At 39.4% G+C, this 20,959-nt stretch overlaps 1 long non-coding RNA gene across 1 annotated transcript in view; it reads right to left on the reverse strand.

Annotated features, from left to right (window-relative positions):
- LOC107203626 overlaps positions 1 to 20,953 on the reverse strand; it is a 39,896-nt gene extending 18,943 nt beyond the window's left edge. Inside the window, exon 1 of the long non-coding RNA XR_001521285.2 lies at positions 18,554 to 20,953. This is a non-coding gene — a long non-coding RNA (uncharacterized LOC107203626). The remainder of the gene's footprint in view (positions 1 to 18,553) is intronic.
- Between the last annotated feature and the right edge of the window lie 6 nt (positions 20,954 to 20,959).

Genomic DNA, 20,959 nt, shown 5'->3' on the forward strand with positions numbered 1-20,959 from the left:
TGCCAACCTTCTCCATGCTTCCTATGTGTTTATCAGAGATAACATCCTGCTACGCACTGCTTCTTTTATTCTGGGGTTCCTGTATGCAATGAAAGAAACAGCAGCAAGGAAGCACAGATATATCTGCCAAATACTGTTTTCTTCTTCAAGTTCTGGAAAAGTTGTATTTGATGAACAAATATAGATGTGATTACTACTTTAGGACCTTTTATTTCATTTGAGAGCTGTAAGTTTATGCAAGAATGTTTTTAGGATCTGTAGTTGACTTTTTTCTGTATGTTTTGCAAAAAGAGGCAGCCAAAACCTCATCGTTTCCATTTCAGTTCTCCCTGTTAAAGTGGGTGTTGAAAATTTGGTTTTATGTCTTGTCATTGACAATACATTAAGGCAACACACCATTGGTAATTTACTCATGAATACCACAAAACCAGTGGAAGCACATTTTTAAACTGGTGGGTTCTTACACCACTGGATTTCTCTTCTAATACTGGAATGAACTCCTGATGAAAGGGAGGCACTTATGCAGTTGCTAGACAAGAGCTTGCACCTGTACAAAGCAATTGACCTGTATCCATATATTTCTCCCAGATGCCAGTAAATGCACCAGTCCACGTGTATTTTTCTTGGAGTTACTGAATTTTTCTTAGAGTTACTGATATACTATTTTTCATAAATGAAAATATCTATGAATCTTCTCTATAAATCAATCAGCTATAATTTTAAGCCTCAACAGCAGTACAATGTGATAGATAAAAAACCTTGCCACTCCAATTTCTTGATCACAGCTGACTGTCTTGGACAATGCTGTGAGAAGAAAACAAAGTGTTCCTATTTCATAAGAATGCCATGGTTCTTTAATGACAGTGCAGATTGTTGCTGAGAATCCTCTTTATAACACTGACTTCATACAGCTCTATCTTAGGATATGTTTTTCAAGTCATGATTATCTAATCAGGCATTCATTCAACATGAACTTTGTCTTCACACAAAAAGATATAATATTGCATAGTTTTAAATGAAACATGGAACTGCAACCATGTATTTTACTTTTGCTTGCAATGCCAGAATACAGTCATGCTAGCTTTTAAGAGGAAGCACAAATTAAAAATGCATATTATGAAAGATATTTCATGTGAACAAATGTCAAAATGGCACGAAGTTTCACCACTTGACTAAGCTAAAGAATTAATTTAATATATTAAAATGAAACTACATAAATTACAACAAAGAAAACATTGGCAGAGTAGCAAATTCAGTTTTTCATTACCTGCTGTCCTACAGAGATTGCCTAAAAATTAAGGATTCTATATTCTTGTTTTTCTACTCTAACTCACTATCCACCCCACTCACTTAGAAATCACTTTTAATTTAAGAAAGATATAGTGGGGTGGCAGATATAGTTCACACAAGCCTATGGGTGAGCTGTAATGCAGAGTTGTTAAATCTTCGAAGTAACACTGCACATTACAACCTCTGCATCACACAGCCCAGTGCTGAGACTGCAGGGATGCTGCAGGGTGAGAGCGCAACAAAGGTACAGTCCTGTTTAAAAGTACTTCACTAATACAAATTACAGTGAGACAGAGAAGATAACATAGATTACCCTGTGACACATTAACAAAATTTCCTACAGTTGTGTTTTTTTTAAAGGGTAAGCAGAATCTGAAATCTGTCATGCTTTTAAAAGATGAGAAAGGGCTAAGGCATCTGCACATGTACAGCAGGTAGCTAATTTCAGCCATTTTCCCTACATATATTTGGGGAAAACTAACCTAAGTATTAATAGCAGAATCCCCATTTTGGAAGCTTTTTCCACCACAACAAAGTGTGTAATAGCATTTTCTCATGGGCACTAAATGCACATAGGACACGTGAAGAAGCTAGAGAAAATAGTTGAAGTAGGAAAGCACACTGAGTTTAGCAGTTGTTTTCCTGACCCTGGATCCCATTCAATCCATTAAGTAAGGGCATAAATAGTTAAATAATAGCACCCTCTGAAGCCTCATGTGCTCAGCTTGCTCCAGGGTGACCCAGAACAAGCTATCTAGCCAATGGCCATTTACACCTTCCTCCTGCTCTGCTTACTGAAATATTTTTCCCACTGATAAAGGCAGTTAAGCATGACTTTCCATGCACCTGCTTTGGGGACTTGCACAGCTCTGCAACCAGTTCAGCTACACAGGGGGAAGGCTATAAGAAACTTGGGTTTCATAGTTTAAATTTTTTAAGAATTCATTTGGGTCAGGTGAGATCAGATCTCATCCTAAGAGAGAATGAGAGTGAGCAACAGTGAGACTGAACAAGATACGAGCATTTAGTAAGAAAAGACTGTCCTTACGAAGAGGAAATGATAGAGACAGAAACTGCTTTCTGCTGGAAAAAAAAAAAAATGCACTGCATATGCAAAGCTGGAAGATGCCTAGGGGAAAAGACAAAGTTGATATCAGTGTGAGTGGCATCTTGGGGAAAACCCCAGCTGACAGAAGGAGGCTGCATAGAGGGAAGAGTGCTGGGAACTACTAGACGATTGACTGCCACATATGTGCTTTCTGGTGATTAAAATAAGCCATTTAAAAACAGACCTGCCTGAAAAGCAAAAAAGTAAATTACATTATACTGGATGGAACAGCTACCAGATGGTCCAGTTACCAGCAGCTACTAGATTTTGGTTTTGTTTTTTTAAATACACACATGCAGTCACACGAGCAAACGCTCATGGGCCAAACTGGACTGTAAAAGCCATCTGGCACTGCCTGTGCAAGTTTACTACACTGAAACCTCATTCTCTCTGACATTATTTGTGGTTAGAAGACTAATTCTAGTTTCAGCCAGGCAACTAGACTGCAATCTGGAGCACAAGAATCAGAGGGCAACAGAAACAAAGAGGGAGCCATAGGGTGGACTTTCAGCTGTGAGGAAGCAACTTACAAAAGGAAAATGAACTTCATTCTATCAGTTCCTAAAATGAGTAATGGATAGTAAAGAGAAAATTTCCTCCCTTCTTTGCTATAAATCAAATACTGTAAAATACACATGTACTCCTTTACATATGGCAGAGCTCCACAATGCTTCTCTAAACAGAATTTGTATTTTTTGCAGTTACCTACTGCTTTCTTCTATCTTCTCCAACTCCTGTCCATTAGGACATCACAGTATTAGGTGAGTTTCTATTCTCTATTAACTCATCTATACTTACAGTTCAGTTCCATTTCCCTGCTCTGGTATATTAAGTACGATCAACTCCAGGTACATACTAAAAATAAATATCTGCCACCATGCACAAATGATATTTGATATGTCATAACAAAGCTTTCATAAAATACGCTTATGGCACTCATCATATTAACATCTCCTATGCACCTTTTTTCCTAACTTTTAAGGAAGGTGTTTAACAATGAGTATTCCTAAAGAATTTCATTCTGCTAGTAACTAGGAGTTATTTTATAAAATAATCAAGGCAATAAGAAAAAGGTGAAAATGTACCTATCGTTGCACTAGAGACAATATCCTTGCCCTGAGATCTAATCTGGTAAATAACTCAGAACAGTCAGAATTCAGTTTAGTTTCATTAAATACTCTCCATGGCTATAGAGCTAGTTTTCTACCATATTAAAAGCTACATCTGCATGATATCTGTTATAGGTACCTGTTCCCTCCCAGCCGAGGATGCAATACCAGTGCTTCACTAATGGTGCTAGACCGATGTCCAGAGCCCAAACTGAGATTCAACACACAGTACAAACACAGCCCAAAGTAAATGCTTGGCCCATGTTTACCTTCCAGTCCTCAAAATTCACTCACAGAACTGTGAATTGTGTGAACACGAACTATTGCTGATCTTCAGAGCATCCTGACAAAGCTTAAAGCACTACAACCAATGGCCAAGCTACTAACATTGCCATACAGCCCACCTGTGAGGGCAGAGATGCTCAGGTTTATTGAATTCATCTATATAGACTTTCTCTTGCTGTACTTCACAAAGAAAACTCAACCAAAATTGTGGCTGAACACATTTACACATGGATGTAGTTCGGTTTGTTTCCAATATTCTGAGATGGCAGTTTAGAACTCTGAATTAGGAGGTTATAAAATTTATGAGTCTTCAATATGAGAAAAATGCTTGTGGAGGAGATAGTAGAAGCCTCAAGCTCCCCCCTGTAACTCTTCATAACCAATTCAAACCAAAATGTTCCTAGGAGAGTACTAAGTCAGATAAAATGTTATAAAAGGCCAATTATCACTATATAACTCATTCTTAAAATAATTCAAGTTACAGATAATGCTCTGGTCACAAAAGATGACACCTGCAATGCTTCTTAGCCATTTTCTCCTCAGAAACACTCTAGAAAAGTAAAGCAAATAACTAATGTGAAAGCTAGGATAGCTCACTGGGATTTCCATAATCCCCTTTCCTTCCCATCTTAAAAGCATTGTTTTCATGCTTTAAAACATCTGCTAAGGAGGCTGATCCACAGAGCCTTCAACCCAATTCTCTCCAGAGGTCAGGGTGGGCACAGTCCCACATCTGATTAGTATCTATATTTTAGAACTGAGATATCAGCTATATATAATAGAGTAACTTTAAAAAGCAGAAATATCAATATTTTGATTACAGCAATTTGATTATAATCAGGCTGTAGGTATTTCATTTTACAGCTGTGGAAATACTAAGCTTTCATTATGATAATTCTGTGGAATTTAGAGGGAAAGATCTATTCCCCAAGGACCTGTGAATCTCTTCATTAAATGTTAGAGCCAGCCTCTGAACTCTAAAACCTGAAACCCACTAAGCCTTCACATGTACTTATGATGCCTTTAATGGAATTTTGCTGATGGAGGCTAGCTCTTCAAAACATCATGTTGTAGGACCAGAAGCTGACAAAGGAATTTCTTTGCTTGAACTCCTGAGAAGCTGTATACAAAAATGTTCATGAGTCAGACCAGAATTTCTCAGCCCTCTGCCAGTCCCACCACAAACCAAAAGTGGACTGGAGGTCTCACTTCTTCAACTTGTGATAAATCCTCTCATTTAAAAAAAGGTTTGGAGGAGATTTGGTGTGTTTTGATGATTTCTGGTTCATCTATGCTCATTTTCTGATCACACAAACATTCCTTTGGATTTTTAAGTTTTTGACAAAACTAATCCTTGGGGTGCACTGATAGACACATATAACACCAGCATAAGCCCTAAAAGATGAAACCTGAGAACATTTTCCCAAGGAGGCCATAATCAGATGTGCTATAGCACAGAATGCTTTGTTCCTATAGTCCTGGAATCCCTGGTTATTCGATACCCAACCACCTATTTAAAAGCAAGTGCTCCCACTAAAAGAAAATACTTGTATTCACAGTTAACCTACCCTTCTGCAAGCACCTGCCTTGTCTTTTCTACTTGCAGCTACATGCATTTTCTGGAGGGAAAAGAAAGAGTTAAAAGAAAAACAGCCTAATCTCCACTCACACATTTGTCAACTTCCCCAAAATAGCTGCAGAATTTAAGCATAGTATGCCATTTTCCTCCCTGACAGGTTAATCCGTTTATTATTCATCCATTTAATGAAAATACCATGTTTCCATGCTAAGAATAAAACAAAACCTCCAACAATACTGGTTCTCTTTAAATCATATTAATAACCTTGCAAAATTTGATTTGTCTTTGAATTCAGATTCATTTTTAACTCCAAGTTAGAAGCAGGAAACCTATTTCTTCAGATTTCATATTGCTGCCTCTAGCCACATTTATGGAATGTTTTCTGCAAAATTATCAGCATTTCATTACCTGCTTCTGCAACAGCCATGTATCTACTGTGAAAAGGTCAACCAAAAGTTAATGAACCTCATGCTTAGCCAAGCTGCTCTTCTCCGGTGGGACAGAAATTTTCATGAAACTCTGCAAGGCTCATCTTGCAAAGTTTCCTGAATATGCTCTAAAAAAAGAATAGTTAGTAAGCCATGGAGCAAACCTGCTCCTTTTCACAGGCAACCGGCTCCATTAAGCTTTCTGCAAAAACATGGGGCTTGAGTTCAATAGTATTACTTCTAAACACAGCAGTGTTTTGAACCAGTCACAGACCTATTATGACCATGTAGCTATACAGAGCAACCATACTTCTTTCCAGAATTTAATTCTTCTGCAGGATATTATGTCTTACCTGGAAGCACCACTTTTAATACACAACATGTGGTTTTTTTACAGATTAATCATGTTAGAAAATCAGGTTCATGATCCATTCAAGTAGTATGCCTAGATCTTTCTCTCCTTCAGGCATTTCCTCATGATAACTGCTTCAGGTACAGTAGAATTGAATAATATTTCATTTTGAACTAATGAATGTCATCTCCCTTAACTCCAGTCCTCATCTCCATCCTGTACCCCAGCCCTTTCCTGTATGAACAGTGTTGCCCAACTCCACCCAACCAGCACAGGTCCTTATGTTTCAAAGAAAGCATTAACGAAGGAAAGAAATAGGAATGGTCCCATGAACAATATTTTATTATCTCTCTGGTAGTTCTTTCTCCAGCACTGGTGACTGTTGCCATGGTCTCTGCCTTCCAGATCCTTCAAGTAGCCTCTACTCCAGCAGCTTTCACTTCAAGACCATGTCAAAAGTTTGGTTTATTGAGGGGTGACATGAGAGAAGTCCAACACAATCTATTCTTTGTGAGCCTCTTTTATTATACCTCACTTGTCTTTCTTAGGTCTGAATACCAGAGGAAAACCGGTGGTCATTTATTGCGCATCTATTTGGAGCTCACAACACTGAAACATCTTTGTGGTGCCTGACACTGTCTCAAGAGTGAAACATTGCTGTGATTCAGATTTTGAATCCAATCTACTGCTTAGACAGAATATGCGCCTGAACAAATTGCTAGGAAAAAAAGATGATGACAGGATGATGATGATGATGATGATGGTGATGAGGATAAGGATTATTAATTTTTTTTAAGACAATTTCTTGTACCGAGGATGCCATTTAAAAGGAAAATACAAAATTAAGAGAAAAAAATAAAGCTTGAAAGCCAAAAGGAGTTGTTTTGGGATAGCTCTGCTTTGCATTACAGGCAAATTGTTCCAGTAAAAAGAGGAATTTTTTTGTCTTTTACTCTCAGAGAAAATTATTACAGCACTAAATGTCTGTAAGCAACTACAAATGGAACAAGAGTTGAAGGATTGTTAACTCAACTGAATGCAAATTCTGCTAGACCCTGTGGAGTCTGGATTTCATTCACTGATAACCAGAGTTCCTAGTTCAAGTGAACTGTGATTTCCACCTGCATCAACCACCCAGTTCAAACAATGCCATTTGCAAAAGAGACTATGTTGTCTAATGCTTTCAGCTCACAATTAGGAGCTGGTGTCTCCTAGCTAGATGAGGTTATGGAATTATTATGGAATAAGAAAGGTATTTTCTGATAAAAAAACAGATTAGAAGCAAGGGAAAAATGTAGTAGGACTAGATAGATAGGTAGGTAGACAGGTAGACAGGTAGACAGGTAGGTAGAGAGGTAGAGAGGTAGATAGAAAGATAGAAAGATAGAAAGATAGATAGATAGATAGATAGATAGATAGATAGATAGATAGATAGACATAATTTTTTTAAGGGGGGGGTGGAGAAAGCCAAGTAAGTTTGTAGAAACTGTAATAGCTTCTGGTAACCACTACAAAAAAACTAGGCAAATCCAGAAAAGGTCAAAAGAATCCATGGTGTTTCTCATTGGCCCAGGGATGGTAACCTTGTCTATTATATATGTCCTGTCAGTGCACCTCTCAGTTATTGGTCATTCTTGGATCTGAATTTTTTTAAAAAGGGCCTTTCTCTATCTTGTCTTTGAAATGTCCAGATTTCAGCCTAGTACAAAACAAGAAATTAATTTGGAGTGGAAAAATGGTTCCTTCTCCAGCTGCATTACCAAATCCCAATCTCAGCCCTCATGTAGGCCTCCCTGTGGCTTCAGCCAAGTTCACCTATTTCATGGTTTTCCCAACAGTAATATAGGATAACAGCTCTCAGAACAACTAAAGGTTAAGTGTTGTCTGAAGCACAATTTGGAAATGACTAGGACTTGGAGATGGCCAGGACTTGTAGAGGCCTTGTCCAGGTTCAAGGCTTGAGGCATTGCAGAGGTCTATGCGCATGACCACAGCAACAACGCAGGCTGGAAGGGACCTCCAGCAGGCTCCAGACCAATCTCCTTATCTAAACTGGGTCAGCTGTGAGATCAGATCAGGTTGCTCAGGGATTTAGCTACTTGGGTCTTGAAAACCTCTGAGGACAGAGACTGTAGAACCTCTCTAGCCAAAATGTGTATTTAAAACATCTGTTGTTCAAGTGCTGCCTCAGAACAGCAGTTATGCCAGGGCTGAATATCCTGCTGGTTTTAAGTCAGCAACCCTTCCTACTTATCTGCCTTGACAGGAGTCATCACCATGGCATCCAGGCACCTGAAACAACTACCTAAGGAACAATACTGAAATGGCAAGGCAGATCCCAGCACAGCTATGAGAATTCAAAGACAACACAATACCCAGTGCATTTGCAGGCTGCCAAGGGCTAACAGGATGCTCTCATTTCTTCCTAAACATGGGTGACCCCATTCCTGCATGAAACCTCCAGCTGCCTGCCTGTGGTGAAAGCCAGCAGCGCTTCCAGGCTTCCAGCAGATGCTCATTCATTGTCACAAGCAGCACAGAGATACGCCCAAGTGTAGCTGGAGCAATGAGGCAGGTCATAAACAAAGCAGGAGAGATTCTTAAAAAAAGCAACTCTCTTTGAGAAGTTACACTAGAAAATGTAATGCTCTGCACTTTTTCCTTATCTGCTGCTGTAACTACAAACTGCATAAAGCTCTCACCATATGTCTTTAGCTGAACAAAAATAATGTTTCATACTCTGCTTTTGACCACTAGAATGAATCTGTACAGGTTCATTTGTTTGGGTGGACTGCATGCCCCCAGCATAGTTATTTAACTTAACTGTAACTTAATTTCCTAATAATCCTCATCAAATTTCCTCAAGCTGACAGAATACAGACTGTATTTAAATATTTATTTATATATTAATGTATTATGATTTATTTATTTATTTATTAAATAGCAAATTCTAGGTATTAGTAGTCCAGAGCAAGTGGCAGTTAAATAATGAAAAGCCTATTTTTTCTTGACACTGCCAATTGACAAGCAATCACGGTATTTTAGTTTGCTTATGTATCTCAGATAGGCTAAGATCAAAATACCTGTTGTGAAAAGACTTATATATACATCTATCTCAATTTCAAAGAGAAGTTCAAATATTTCACAAAGCTAAGGCAAAAAAAAAAAAAAAAACCAATATTCATTCATTTTCATATGAAACTATGCTGTAACATTTTGGTATGCAAAAGAGGTCTCAGAATGGGGCAGGGAGAGGGAATGTGAGTACTGAAAGAACCTTATAGCTGCTTTGCCATACTGCACTTACACAGCAGAGAGCTCAAGGACTTGCTGACCTTGGGTACAGATACTGACCAATTGTTCCACAAGGAAAGGACATTGCACTGCTTGGACCTAATAAGAAAGGCAAACACTTAACAACAGGCATGGAAAATACCTGCTTCTTTTTCTGTCATTTCATTACCTGTTTACAAGATTAATTTAAAATATTAATAAGTAACATTAAGTCTGGATGTTTGAACATGAAGTTTATGAGTTCTGAGTCCTAGAATATTAATTAATGTTTGTGGTTCACAGTAAAAGATATGATACATACAACTCAATTTATATGGCTAAGTTTTGAATTGTGGGAGTTTTTGTCTGTAATTGAGAGATGGGAATGGGAAAGGAACAACTATGACTTATAAAGCAACAGGCTTTCTAAGTTCTGCTTTTAGAAATACTTTGATGACTAAGTAAACGTCCAAATGTTAAGAGAGATTTGGAATGAGATCTCGCCCCGCTGCCAGTCAGAGCACACGACGCAGGCCAGAGGCAGCTCTTTGAACACAGAGTTGGTGCTGCGGGGGCACAACTTCCCCAAAGTTCGCACAGAAAGTAGAGATTGCCACCTCCTGGCCGAACCCAGGGCAGCGCCGGGGACTGGCACAGACATTCAGGCTCGGTCGAAATTATGTATGGGGACCTTATAAATGCCTCAACCACGGAGGCAAGCTTCAAACCAGAGCCCTTAAATACCAAAGCTAATCACTGATGGATGATCCGAAGGAAATCAAGTTACATCAGAGCAGTGCCTCGTACTTTAACTGGGAGACCAGGCTGCATTATGTTATGCTGCTAATTCGTTTCCATACTGTCAAGAGAGAATGCTCAGGGAAACATTTGTTTTGTTTTCTTTCTGAAACAAAACAGTCTATTCCAACAAGACATGCATTGTACACACTATTAGAAACATGTAAAAATATAAAACCGGAAATGTAATTTTTTGTATTTTTTTCTATATTTTTTTTCCCAAAATTATTTTGGATTTTTTCATTCAGGGTTGAATTGAAAGCAAAATGTCACGTTTTTCCAATCTGAAAATGCAGCCTGGTGTGCTCAGGGGCAATGGGCACTCGATTTGGCCTCATTTGGCTCTGAGAACACAGTCAAACCACAAACTTAAAACACATCTGGAGAGAGATTACCCTCGTACTGCCCCAAAGGACCTTGTGTGGACTAGCACCATTTCATCAGCATCCAACCTCTGCATTAAACCACAGTGCAGGAACCATGCTGAACTCCCAACTCTCCTAAGAAGTCCTTCCCTTTCTCCCACAACTCAGGAGCAGCTGGAGATGAGCCCTGCAGGAAGGGTCTGGGGGTGCTGGCCAACAGCAGCTCAGTGTGAACCTCAGCTCTGGCAGCCCCGAGGGCAAACCCCACCCTGGGGTGCATCAAACACAGCACAAGCAGCCGGTCAAAACAGGCCAGTGTCCTGCTGTGCTCAGCAATGGGGGGCCTCGCCTGGAGTGCTGCCTGCTGGGCTGGGGCCACCATTTGAGAAGGATGCTCAGGTCTCTGAATGCATCAGAGGAGGGGAACAAAGCTGGTGAAAGGCTGGAAGGAATGTCCTGTGAGGAGTGGCTAAGACTCTGGACTTGTCTAGTTTGAAGGAAAGGACACTGAGGGGCAACCTCATTGCTCTCTGCAGCTTCCTGAGGAGGGGAGATGGAGATGCTGATCTCTTCTCCCTGGTATCCAGTGACAGGACATGTGGGAATGGCTCAAAGCTAGGCCACAGGAGGTTCAGACAGGACATTCAGCCAGCATTTCTTTACCAAGAGGGAGACCACTGGAACTGGCTTCCTGGAGTGGTGGTCAATGCCAGAAGCCAGTCAGAGTTTAAATGGCCTTTGGACAGTGTGCTAAACAATATGCTTAAAAACTTTTGTTCAGCCCTGTACTGGTAAGACAGTTGGAGAACAGGTGTTTTGTTGGTCCCTTCCAACTGCAGTATTCTCTTCTATTCTATTCTAGTCTAGTCAAGTCTATTCAAAACTGTATGTTAAGCAAAACCAGGAATTCCCAAATTGTCAGAAAATTATTATTGTGAATATAATGTTGCTGCAATAATGTTCAAAGTGGAAAAGAACTTTGCTGCAGGCACAAGCATATATACTGAACCTACTGGCCTCTCACTGCTAACTTGTATTCATGACTTCTAAGCAAGTTCCTTATTTTGTAAGTACATTACTTCTTACAGGTACATATTGGCCATTCACTCAACTACTTTTTTGCACTCTCCTGCCCTCCTTCCTAGCCAACAGACTTATCAACCACTAAAGCTATTGATGTTTGTCTTGGAGTTGCCATTTTGCAGCAAGTGAAACACAAATCCCAAACCGGCTATTATATGTGTTGTTGACGAAGGCATAAGAATTATGCCTGCTTCAGACTTTTGCCAAAACACACAAACAAACTGATTTGTTGTAAAGGTGAATTTAGGGCTGAGGAAAGCTGGATGAGCTCAGTGGATTACTGCCTATCTCTTCCTACAGAGAATGTGGGAACACTTTCCTCAACAACAAATTTAAGTTGTCTAGATATCGGAGGGAATGTGCCCCTTTGTATAAATGTAGGAGAGCTTCTTTCACTAAAGACAAAGTTCAAATAAATGTGGCTATTGAATTACACAGGTGTCCTCAATGGCAGACTTTGACACAGCATCTTGGAGAAGACACAAGGAGAAAGACCTAAGAGAACTGTCATCCTGCAAAAAAATGTGGAGACCATTGTTATGGACTGGAAAAAATGGAATTATATGGTACTTGTTTGGGAAATAAAGACACTAGATTGAAAAAAATATCGACATAACTAAGCCTGTACATTGGCAGAAGAAATAAATATTGGCAATAAACAGACCTGCAAATACTTTTGGTAGAGGTTGTATGCCTGAACTGTTTAAAGTTTTTCACTTCATGTCAAACTGCAGGAACTGTGAAAAGAGGGTTAAATGAGAAAGCACAAGGAAATAAACAATTGGAAAGTTTTAATGAGTTTTTCAGTCCTTTAAACAACATGAAAGACTGCTAGAGATTTACAAATGAACAAAGGCAAGATAGAAAAGGAAATCAGGTGCCTGTTAGCAGAGATAAGAGTAGCATGCAGCCAAATAGCAAATACTTAACGAAAATTTTCACCTCATTATGTTTAAACCTCGAAGAGAAACTTTGCTCTTTTACACTATCACAATATGAAAGCTCAAAGTAAAATTGTGCTTTGAGACTTTAAATAGATCATGACTCCCTAACAATTTTAATTAAGATGCTTCTGTTTATACAAATGTGTCTTTGGGGAGCTCATATGAAGAACAGAATAAGCCTAGATGAATATATGGAATAATTTTGGCTTCTATGACTTAAGTTTCTTTTGTCTGCCTAGGAGCAAAAGGACCCAAAAATGCATAAAATTAATATTTTTAAATTACCAAAATCCCTGTTCATTTAATATACTATTTGCATTTTCCTAGCTTGCTCATATGCTAGTGCAAATAGCCATCTTAAATTGCATCGGAAGTACACAAAGCATTATCTCAACAGAATGTAATTGTGAGAAGCAAATTCTAGCTGCAGTTAAACTGGAGTTTTAAAAGAGTGCGGGGGAGAGAGAAAAAAAAGAGAAAGGAGGGAAGGAGGGCAGGAGGGCAGGAGGGCAGGAGGGCAGGAGGGCAGGAGGGCAGGAGGGAAGGTTCAATGAAATTCTTAGACAGCAGGCTCTCTTTGCTATTTTGTAACAGGATGAGATTAGCTTAACAGAGGAAACAGGTATTGGAGGCCCCCCCTTCCCTGTTCAGTCTGCCTGGTTTAATAGCAGAGGAGTAATCTATAATATAGAATCCCAGGAGAATCTAGAAATACTTTCACCTGTCCCAGAGTTTTGGATTACTTGTCTAATAAGTTATTTTAATTCTTCCCTCCGGCAAAGTGAGAAACTTGGCATATGGCAACACTGTCCTTCCCTTCTCTGCTACATAAAGTCCCACTCTGATTTACATGCAGTAGTCAACCACCACAATTAATTGACCCGTGACAGGAAAAGGCATAATCTAGTGTGAGGTGCCCTCCGCCCAGGGAGGCGAAGATTCCGTTTCAGATGAGCATTGTTAAAGTGAGACGCGTGGCTGTAAAGCCCAGCTAGCGTGAACTCTGAACTTCTGCCTCGGGGGCTGGGCCCTGTGAACCCGGGAAGAATTGCCGCACCTCAAATCCTCATGGGGTGTCAGCCCAGGAGTTCTGATTGGGTTTGAACCCCTGGGCTTTCTCCCTTGTTGTGTTCCCAGTGGTCCCTGACCTTGAACTCCACCCTAGTTCTGTCCCTCAAAACCCATCACCCTGCCTCCGTTCGGGGCTTTCTGTCTCTGGATCTGAGTTTGTTCCTGTGATGAATAAATGGTTTCATGAGCAGAAGTCCATCTTGTTGGTGTCCCATGCTGGTTCCTGGTAACTGTAGCTTCTCTGGAGGTGATGCTGTGGCTGCAGAACACAACAATCTAGTGCTACAGATTTATTTTTTTTTTCAGGAATGGTATTCACAAACTTTCACCATTAACAGCTTTTACTGAGTCTGAAAGTTCATGTATCTTTATCCTGACTCCCTTTCTCTCTCAAGATACTTTATTGCAGGCTTGTAAAGAAAGTTCTGTTATGCTGCATAGGATTTTAGTTTATGGGTAGTGATCATATTTTTTATCATCTTGTCTCTTCAGACTCTTCAACAAGAGATAAATCACAAATTTGGCTATAACAAGCAAGTACAGAAGGATACTTTAAATAGAAAAAAAAAATCCAAATTTTGCCAGGGAGATCTTTGTATTAGTTCTTAAATAAAACTGATATTAACAATCACTCAGTAATCAAAGTTGAAAAAATATCTTCCAAGCTCATGCCAGGAGAGGCACAAAACCAGGATATAGAGATTTGTTCTATTCATGTGAACAGACAAATTTTGGGACAATCTAACAGACTGATTTGGAGGCAGCAGTCATGAGAAGCTCCTTTCCTCTTTAGCTATCTCAATGGCTACACAGCTTCATGTTCTCGCTCCTTTTTACTTTAGAAATAAAGAAAGGAAGACTGAAGTATCCTTTCTAATGTGGGCAATTGCTCATTCTGTCTCTGTGGAGGAAGAGTTGGAAGCTAGTGCTTTTTTTATTAATGGACAGAAGTAAATACAATCAAAACTCTAAAAAATTTCAGACTGTTTTCTCACAAGAGAAATAAAACAGTCCTGTGAAGGGAATTCAGACTTATGGAAACTCAAAGAAACGAATTTTCATCTATTCTCAACACCCTGAATGAGAAAACTGTCACCATTTTAGATCATTTCCTTTGATGCCAGCAGCCCTGGTGGGACTAAAATATTTTGTTATCAGTGATAAACACTGCAAAACATCCCACTGCATGTACCACCTGAGGGTAACAGAGCAGCCTGAGGTCCATTGAGAATTGTCGTTTCCCAGGTTAGACACCTCAGCTATCAGCCTCTGAACTTGACATACATGTTTTCAGCAAGCCAAAAACCACCTGGTCCCCCTACAGCAATGCAGCAGCACTCCCCTCTACCAAAGCACCCACACTTCTAACTACAAATTAAATCCACTGAAGTGCAATGCTGCTCTCTTAAGAATTCCTTTTACTAAACAAACTCTAAGACGTTAATAAAGCCAGTCAGGTGATGATCACTGACACACAGGAGGACCTGTATAAAGGACCTGTTTGTGATACCCAAAGCACAGAAAAGGTTGCACAGCATCTCCTTTCAGAAAGGGCTGCAGCCAAGCCAGCTGAATCCAGCAGAGCTGTTTCAGCCACTCATCCCTCTTGCAGCCAGCATATCCTTAAAACAGGGGAAAAAAGGCTCTTGCAAAGTTGTCTTCTTCCTTTACAGCCTCACTAGCTCCTTTTCACTGAGCACAAATATGTTTTTACTAATCCCATTGCTGAAGCAAACATGATACTTCTCCATTTCAGGAAAGTTTAAAACCTTGCTAAGAGCAAATAAAAGTTAAAACCCCAAGACATTCTGAGAATAAATTTTTAAAATGCTCTCCTCCTACGGTAGGATCAAAACTGGGATGCGTGAATGTTGGGGCTTAGCATTGGTAATATTGTTAATACTTTTTCTTGACCTTCCATTCTCCTCTGGTTAAACAAATTAAATAGAAAACCTTGCATTTCTCACACTCTCCAGCATGAGTCTGGGATTGTTTCCCCCTTGTCTGACTCCTATATCAGTTCCTATTCAGAAAGCAGCTGGTCTCTGAATAGATTCAGAGCTGGTTATCTCCACACACAATATATCACAGTTGATCCAGGTTTCAATTATTTTTTTCCCCAGGAAACAATTATTTCACTATTTGTCAGTCTTTCTCCAACCCCTGCCCCATAACTTTTGAAACGGTTGGCCAATTTTAATGAAATCTGGCAAAAAAGCACAAATCTTTAAGACATTAAATTCATATCATCTTTGAGCAAATCAATAGGTGAGCAGGAAAGATTATGAGCCAGCATTATTATTTCTGCTGTTTCACTGAAGATTTTTTTTCCTCACATTTTCCACATTCTTCAAAACAAGTCCCCAGGGCTGTCCTTGAAGTGCAATAGCTTAGGGGTACTCCTCTGGGTAGGTAGTAAATCTCAACTCCTGTTCAGACACTCCACCTGAATTTACAGTGGTGCCAGCCTCAGGTGGGTAACACACTCCCCTCTGCCCCCTCAACAGAGAGACAGGCAAGGATGCCAGGCATGCTGCTGGGATATCCAGTGGGATCTGCAGCACACTGGCAATGGGTGCACCTTGACTGCACCTGAGCACTGACTCAACCTGCAGCCACACCCAGCAGGGTTGGGTTTCACCTAGGACACCTTCACACATGCCCCTTCCACACACCCCCACCCTAGCAGTGACTTTGGACCTCGTTCTCTTAATGCTCAGCAGTACCAGGAACCAAGCATGGAAGGTAGGTCAACAGCAACAAAATGACCCATCTCCTTCCCTCCCTCCAGTCCACCTCTCCTAAAATAATGCTGTTGAATTATGACTCACCATTCCTATTCCTCCAGACACTTGGCATCCCCAATGCAAGAGAACAAGACAAAAGCCCAAATTTTTTTTTTTTGTTATTTTCCTAAATAACACTTTAAAAAATTTCCACAGAAAATACTATTTTTGCACTAGATACAATAACCCTCATTTTTATTTGAGGATTACAACCAAGGTTGCAGAAATGATGGCATGAGCAATTTTGAGCACCCTATTATTTAGTAGCAAAGTCCTGCTTTGATCCATCTCCCTGCTGACTTCAATGGAACTGCACTAGGTATAAATTAAAGCAAAATTCAGTCCATCAGCTCTACTTTAAGCTTCATGCATTCCATTTAAGCAATGCCTCCACCTTGATTTCACCTTGCTGTAGTCAGCAAAGAATGCTGATATAAAAGGTGCCATGCTTTTGTGTATCCACTCACTCTGCTTTCATGTTTAAGCTGTACCATTTTACCTTAACATTAAAATTACATTTGGGCAAAAGTGAAAGAGTGTAGACAGAGTGTATAATCTCTTGTGCTCTTTCTGGAGAACAAGCTTCCATTAAGTTCTTCTCTGTCTCCCTGTACACAAATAGCAAAAACATGTATTTTCCAGTCAAAAACAAACACCAAAGTAAAAACTCTATTAAAGGGAGCACAGAAACTCATTCTAACATTTTTCACCAGAATGGAGAAATAAAGTGGTATTTCTCCAGCATGCAGGAACCTACATAAAAAAAAAGAAAAAGAAAAAAAAAAAAAAAATATGCTGAGATCATCAATCACATTAGCAGGAATTAGATGTCCAGCTGCCTAGATGCCAATAACAATACAAATAATATTACATCCATTAGTCATTATTTGCTTGTGAAGAGGTAAGAAAGCTGTAGCGTGCCTGTCCCTTCTCTCATTGCCATGAAAGGGAACAGCCATGGCCACACAGATGGGCTTTCTTCTCACAGGCAGGTCAAGGCTCCACCTCCCCTTGAAGATTCCTTTCTTGGTTACAACAACAAAGAAAAACCCAACAAATCAAGTAACACTGTGTATTAAAGTTGTAACATGTAATCTTTTTTTTGCTCTCAAAAGTCACCCTTTAAACAGGCTCTACACAGAACTTGGGCATCCAGAAACTCAATTTCTTGGCCTTGACAAAGACGTAAAACAAAAAAAATCAGGGAGAAGATGCATAGTTTTATTTTCAAAATAATGTACTTTAAAAAGCATTATATGCGAGTCCGGTGTCACACTGAAGTTCTGAAATTAGAAAAAATAATCCTAACCTCTCAGATAAAGTTATACTCAGATCTATAACTTCAACTGCTTCTGCCATGTTAAGCTACATAAAGTAAAATGAGTTAATGTCTCTGTATATCAATAAAAAAAGTATTAAAAAATACAGTTTGATGAAATGTGACTTAGAAGACTTCACAACCTTTTCTCAAACTTCAATCAGACAATATTCCCAACAAATAAAACCAGTCATATTAGCTACTGAACATGAAAACTTTAGTATTTTTACAAAGCACTTCAGTCTATCTCTTTAACTGGCCAATTTGAGAAGCCACCAAATGTCCATCTCTATCGAACTTAAGCATCACTGGCAACAACTATTCTGTTCAGTTCCAGTGGGAGAACCAGGGTCTCATGGTAGTTTTAGTTTTTCTCAAGGAATCTCTTTAGAAGTGTCCAAAAAGCTTTAGAGATGTCAGTGCAAGGTCATGACAGCCTACTCCAAATAAAAGCTTTCCTTTCATCACTTTAACACATGTTGTCTAGTCACCATTTTCATTTCTGGAATTGCCAAAGGCTTGCCTGTGGAAAACACTCGGGACAGGCAGCCTCCCACTGAAGTAAAATACATTCACTGTTCCACAGATAATTAACTTAAGTCACCAAGCTTCACATTTTACACAGAGCCTACTTGCCAGACAAATAGAAAATATAAATACATGTTCGAACAAATAAAAACATGACCAACACCTGGAAGGAAACATGGTTACGAAGCCAGAAAGAGCACTTCAAGCACACACTACAAACATTCTCATTTACATACCGAAAAAAAAGCATGACAGAATCCTCCACATATCCTCCACATATCCTCCAGTCATGGCATTCCAGTAACATTTTATCTACCACAACTATTCCCATGTAAGGATATGGACATCGCTCCAGTCACATCACAGCTGAAGGTACAGTCTGTGCCTTGGCTATATTTCACTCTTGCAACTGTAGCATTTCATGCTGCAGCTTAGCTGAAGCCACATATGCTGTTATTGATGGAGCATAAAACCTCAGCAATGCTGGCACCATTTCTCTCCTGCTCCAAAACATAGTGGACTTGATTATGATTACTAGTGCTGCTCCTAGGCATAAGAATTTTTCTTTTTTTAGAAAAATCCCATAACAATAAGCATCAGAACATCTGAGGCTTTCTCTAATTAAAGACAATCATAAAAGTATACTGTTTATGCACAGGGAGAAACAAAAATGAAATATGCATCAGACAATGCACATTCATACAACAAATCAATTCAGCAGTCATAGTTCTGGGGTTTATAATAAATAACATACCGATAAGCTACATGCTAAAAGATAATAAACATCAGAGAATGGAGCCACAGCAGTAACACAGATGGTGCAAGGCACAGACATATGTACCACATAAGTATTATTATATATTACCACATATGCAGAAGAAGAAGCGAGAAATTCATCCAGGACAGACCTCTCGTTGATGTTGGGCAGCTTTAGAGCTTTTACTATCTAAGAATCTGCTCAGGTATTTCAGTTACTCCTGGTGAAAAGTCTTTATTTTTACTAGAAAACTCAAAATGTTACTAAAGAGCTCCCCTTTCTGTCTACTCTTGTCTGTAAAAAGACCATGGTGGTTAAAGAGGGACATCACCTTTGTAAGCTCAATACTGACAGCAATATTTTATCTTATGAGAGCACAGAATTTTGCAACAGAATTCATCAGAGGAAGGGCATCTCCTATCACTACCAAACTTGTACAGATTAATCTTTGACTCCCATGCAAATAAAGGACTTTTATCTTATTTTTTACTTTTTTTAATCCAGCTGTCACTTGGATTTCAGGTACTTCTTAAATTCAGATTCCTTATCAGCATACATAGAACAAACAAAGTTTTTGAGGAAAAAACTACACAAAGATAGTGGTTCACTGAAAAACAAAAACCAGAAAATATCAACTTACCTGTCAAGTTCAGTTACCAATTTTATCAATTATGGTATGAAACCTCAGGAGTGCTTACGTTTATGAACACTCATAGAATCAGTTGGCCATGTTGGCCACTCTAAACTTGATGCCTGTGGTAAGCATCCATAGAATAAGATTTCTGCAACATTGTCTAAAATAGAAAGAGTGAGCTGTTTCCAATGCTTTATTTTTACTTATGATACTACAAGTAACAGCATGTTCATGTTCATCATAGTAGTTTATTCCTATTAAGCAACAGAATTGCTGCTTCAGGTGTGGCATAATCATGTCATTTATGCCCCCAGTTAGTCAAAAATGAGACAAAACTGGAGAGAAAAATATGTTAATCAGAAATCACAAGTTGTGCAGATTGCTGACATTTCAGCAATGGCTGAAATAAGTCCTCCCAGCCTTGTTCTCATATTCAGGGACAAAAAGCAAGAGCTAGAAAGAAAAAATACCTTCACAGTCCCCAGCATCCCAGAAAGCAGGCACATTCTGGCCAACAAGAACCTTCCTTGAATTTTGTTACTTGTACTTTCATGTACTTGTCCAGCCTCCTCCTGCAGCCTTGTAAACTTCTTGTTCCCACACTATCATATACATCTCCTTTCCGTTTGTCTCACATTTTAGTATTTCTTCAGCAATTTAAGCATTGCCTGAAGTTTAGGAACTGCATCTGGAACTAAGAAATATGTGTTACCTACATTGTTTAAAAGATACTAGGAAACTTGCTGAGATTTCTTGTATTAAATGTATGCCAAAAATATTTTAAAATTAGACTGTCCTAAAAGAGACTGCAAAAGCAACTGTAGTCATAAGCACTTTCTAAACGCATGTACCAGGGGCTGCAAGTTAAATTGCATCACACAATGCCAGGTTTGGATGCCTCAGCTCCAGGAATGGTGTCTCGGCCACCTCGCTGGGCATCCCATTGCAATGCCTGAACACTCGAATAATGAAAATATGTTTTCTAATAGCTAATCTGAATCTTCCTTTCCTCAGCACATTGGACAATTATGACCGTAACACTGACACACGAAAAAAACCGGCAAACAAGGTAACCAGGAAACAAGAAATGGGCTGAAAATATTTCTTTTACAAGCGTACATGAGAATACACTGATAAGTAAAAGCGGCAAGCTTAAATTCAAGTAATTCAAGTATCATCTTTCAGCCGCCTCCTCCAGGGGTGCGGCGAAAGCGGCCCGAGGCCAGACGGGCCGAGAGGAGAGGCACTGCC

The sequence above is a fragment of the Parus major genome, chromosome 4 (genome assembly GCF_001522545.3).
Source record: "Parus major isolate Abel chromosome 4, Parus_major1.1, whole genome shotgun sequence".
NCBI lineage: Eukaryota > Metazoa > Chordata > Aves > Passeriformes > Paridae > Parus > Parus major.